Source organism: Phacochoerus africanus, chromosome 1 (assembly GCF_016906955.1).
Source record: "Phacochoerus africanus isolate WHEZ1 chromosome 1, ROS_Pafr_v1, whole genome shotgun sequence".
Taxonomy (NCBI): Eukaryota; Metazoa; Chordata; class Mammalia; order Artiodactyla; family Suidae; genus Phacochoerus; species Phacochoerus africanus.
Genome location: NC_062544.1, coordinates 126,855,804 through 126,860,620, shown reverse-complemented (window position 1 = coordinate 126,860,620; position 4,817 = coordinate 126,855,804).

Below are 4,817 nucleotides of genomic sequence, written 5' to 3'. Positions count from 1 at the left end.
CAAGAGGAATTATGAGGTTGAGGTCATTCCACCAAAGAGAAATTGCTGGGCTCACAGAAAATCTCTACATTTGTTCCTTTAATTAAGGTGGAGTTTAAAGTGGCTCTTCTTTGAAACAGTTCTTAACAATCATCTAGTACATTCCACATTTAAAGATTCTAATGGTAATTTATTTTATCTCGATCCCAGTCATAGTCTCATACTTACCTTACCCTTTGATGTAAATAATAGGATTTTCAATTTTTATTAGGTAGGTCAGGGCCTGGCCCAAGGTCACATCACCAGCCAGTGGTCACACCGGGTCCAAATCTCCTTCCCCTCTACTGAGCTTTCTTCAAATTTCTCTTCACTCCTCTACAACTGAGGTCTTACACAGCCCAAGAAAAGAGCTGGAAAATCCAGTGCGTGGAAAGGAATATTTCTTGAGACAGCTTGTTCAAAAAGCACACACAATACTGCATTTAAATGAATGTCCTGGCCTTCATTGATATTCAGGTGATCCATCGTGCTGGAGAGAGAGATGGAGCTGAGGGTATGACTATCGTCATGCTGTGTTCATCTAATGCATCTGGACAGTTTTAAAGATGCACATGTAAAGAATTTGGCACATGTAAAGGTCCTCTGACATGGATTTCATAATAAACATAAGTATCTGACTTTCTGAGCTTCGTTTGCTTTATTACTGAAGGCATCCTCTCTCCGGGTCTTTTTCCTACTCTGTTTAAAAAATTATATTAAATCATTGCTTATCTTCTTTTAGGGGGTCAGAACACTATTTGAAGAGAATAAGCGAACACCAAGTTTAGCAAGAAGTGTGTTTTATATCAATCAACTTGCTGAATGTAAAAATCTAGAAAGGCAGAAAGTGAACTAGGAAAAAAAACATTAAAAGCTAAATCTTTATAACCACATGGAAGTTCCCAGGCTAGGAGTCGAATTGGAGCTACAGCTGCTAGCCTAGGCTACTGCTACAGCAACATGGGATACTTAATCCACTAAGCGAGGCCCGGGGTGGAAGACACATCCTCATGGGTACTAGCCGGGTTTGTAAACCGCTGAGCCACGATGAGAACTCCAATAAGCTTTATTTTTAAGAGCAGTTTTGGGTTCATGGCAGAATTGAGTGGCAAGTATATAGTGTTCCCCAGTGACCCCCATCCCCACACCAGCATGACCTCCTGCAGTGTCAACTTTCCTCACCACAAGATATATTTGTTACAATCAATAAACCTCTAGAGTTTGCATTAGGCTCACTTATGGTGTTATACATTCTATGGGTTTAGACTAATGTATAATGAGAAATATAAAATGACACCTGTCCACCATTGTAGTATTGTACAGGATAGTTTCACTGACCTAAAGATCCTCTTCTCGTCCATCCCCAAGTCCTGGTGACCACTGATCCTTTTTACTATCTCCATAGTGGGTCATGGGCTTTTAAGGCACAGAATTGCCTGCATGCCACAACTCCAGTTTTGAGGGAGGGCACCCTTCTTGCCCAACATCTTGAAATTTTTCTTTTTTGTCTCAAGTAGGGAGACTGGTTTCCATAAAAAGAAAAACTCTCAAACTTGTTCAAATAAAGAAGAAGGTAATTTAAGGATGCAACAAGCAGTGCCCAGCTGGATTTAAGAGTGTGGGCTTTGGACAGGGAACTATATCCAGTCTCTTGGGATAGACCATGTTGGAAAATAATGTATGAAAGGGAAAGTATATATGGCATGACTGGGTCACTTTGCTGTGCAGCAGAAATTGGCACAACATTGTTAATCAACTGTATTGTAATAAATTCTTTTTAAAGAGTGTGAGCTTTGGAATCAGAATTGAAGTGTTTCATTCATTCATCATGAGGATTGTGTGAGCAAACTAGTTAATCTTTCATCCTCAGTTTGCCATCCGTAAAATGGGAATAATAATAGTTCTTACTTCATAGAGTTGTCTAAGAATGAAATGAAACATTGTATGTACGATGCCTTGGATATATGCTCAGTAATATTGGCCATTATTTTTTGTTACTAATCTGGATATTGAGTTTTCATGAGACTGGATGTGGAAAGTTGATAGGAAAGGAAGATACTTCTTTGCGGAGCCACACATTCACTTTTTTATTTTTTTATTTTTTGCTTTTGTAAGGGCTATACTGTTGGCATATGGAAGTTCCCAGACTAGGGTTGAATGAGAACTACAGCTGCTGATCCTTAACCCACTGAGTGAGGCTAGGTATCGAACCCACATCCTCATGGATACTAGTCAGATTCATTTCTGCTGTGCCACAACAAGAACACCTTTTTTTTTTTTTTTCTAAATCTCCATTTTCTTTCCCATTTTTGTGTCTTTCAATTTTTTCTTTTTCTTAACTGAGATCTTCAGTTTTCTTTTTCTGTCTCTGGGCTGGTGTGGCCATCATGACCACTAGTCCAGAATCTGTTGGACTTTCTGATCTAGTATCCATCAACTGTTGACTACAGATTCTGAATACCTTTGTTCAAACTCTCCATGATGATAATTTGATTGATTGCTGGTCAGCCAGTGCGTTGACACCTTGGGTCAGATTTCCTCTGAAGGTACAATGAAGCTTGTGGTCAGGGTGTTGACTTCCAGTATCAAATAAATACCATTTTTCCTCCTACTTGAAATCTCAAATTGTTTAGTTCCATCATCCCCGATCCTCCGGCTTTAGACTCAAGGACTTTAGTGAAATGCTTTCCTTGTCTAAAATCCGAAAGATCTGTCACTTAATATGTTCAGGCTTCTTAAAAGTTCTGCGGACCTTTCAAAGGGATGTTTTGAAAGCTTCTAGACAAAGATAATTGTGTCAAAAGGGAAACAGCTGTCTCTGTATTTGCACAGGAGAAGAAAATTAAACAAATAGCAAAGACGAGACTCACGTATAATTAAAATTGGATTATTGCAGCATTTGACTCACCAGCCGGGAGCTCAATTCCTCTATGTCTGCATCCAGTCATTTACCATTCTTTCATTCTCACACTGCATTCCCATCTTTCATTCAGTATTTCCCTTTAATTTCACTGGAATGCTTTTCTCCCTGCCTCATAGCATATTGCTCCATCTTTATACTTCATCACAATTCCTTTCTTCCAAATTCTTTTGTTCTTTTGCTTTTTGTTTGATTTGTCTATTTGGGTTTTTTTGTTTCCCTAAGAGAAGGAAGAATGAAAGATCTGATAAAATCATATTACTTTCATTTTACTTATTTCTGGAAACAATTATTTTAGCTTTTTGTGTAGTGAAATCTCAAAGAACTCATTAAAATCCATTGCAGAGGCACAGTATTAATCTCTTGCTGTTTACACATCAGCGATTTTAGCCAGTTTTCCAAATGTTTAAAGATGTGGTTCGAAGCTGTGGTTTACCTCCCGACTTTGTTTGGGAAAACCAAACTAAAACAACCAAACTCTTTAGCCTGGGTTCATGACCACAGAGTTTCTTCCTTGAATCAGACATTATTCTGTTGTGTCTTGGATGTTAAAAAGTCACAAAGTAAATAGTTTTAAAAATCTCTAAATTCATATCAAAAAGAAAAGATACATGTAAAGGTGCCAGCATTTTTACTTTCATTAAAATATGAATAGCTCATTAGTAGTATTCCTTTTTCCTTTTCTAAACATTGAAATATACTAGACTTACAATATTATTTTAGTTTCAGGTGTACAACAAGGTAATTCAATATTTTCATAGATTAAAGTTATTGCAAAAATAACTATATAAAACTAAATAAAATAACTTTAATCTATTTAATAAATAACTTCCATTTAAAGTTATTACAAAATAATGGTTATATTTCAGTGTGCTGTACAATATATCCTTATTGTTTATTTATACACAGTAGTTTTTATCTCTTAATCCCATATTCCTATCTTGTCCCTCCCCTCTCTCTTCTCCCCACTGGTAACCACTGACTTCTTTTCTATATCTGTGAGCCTTTTTCTGTTTTGTTACAGAAATTCATTCGTTTGGAGTTCTCTTCATGGCTCAGCAGTTAACAAATCTGACTAGGATCCATGAGGATGCAGATTTGATCCCTGGCCTTGCTCAGTGGGTTAAGGATCTGGCATTGCCCTGAGCTGTGGTGTAGGTCGCAGACGTGGCTTGGATCTGGCGTTGCTGTGGCTCTGGTGAAGGCCGGCAGCTACAGCTCCAATTTGACCGCTAGCCTGGAAACCTCCATATGCTGTGGGTGCAGCCCTAAAATTGTAAGAAAAAAAAAGAAAAGAAAAGAAAGAAAGAAAAGAAATTTTATTTATTTATTTATTTATTTATTTATTTATTTATTTATTTATCTTTGACTTTGCCATTACTAGGGCCACTCCTGCAGCATATGGAGGTTCCCAGGCTAGGGGTCTAATCAGAGTTGTAGCTTTCAGCCTACACCATAGCCACAGCAACGTGGGATCTGAGCCACATCTGCGACCTATACCACAACTCACGGCAATGCTGAATCCTTAACCCACTGAGCAAGGCCAGGGATCGAACCTGCAATCTCATGGTTCCTAGTTGGATTTGTTAACCGCTGAGCCTCAACGGAACTCATTGTTTTATTTTTTAGATTCCACATGTGATAACAGAGTATTTGTCTTTCTTTGTCTGCCTTGTTTCACTAAATGCAATATCCTCTAAGTCCATCTGCATTGCTGCTAATAGCAATATGCCATTTTTTAAATAGCTGAGTAATATTCCATTGACATATGTACCACATCTTTTTTTTGTCTTTTTTTTTGTCTTTTTGCTGTTTCTTGGGCCGCTCCTGTGGCATATGGAGGTTCCCAGGCTAGGGGTTGAATCGGAGCTGTAGCCAC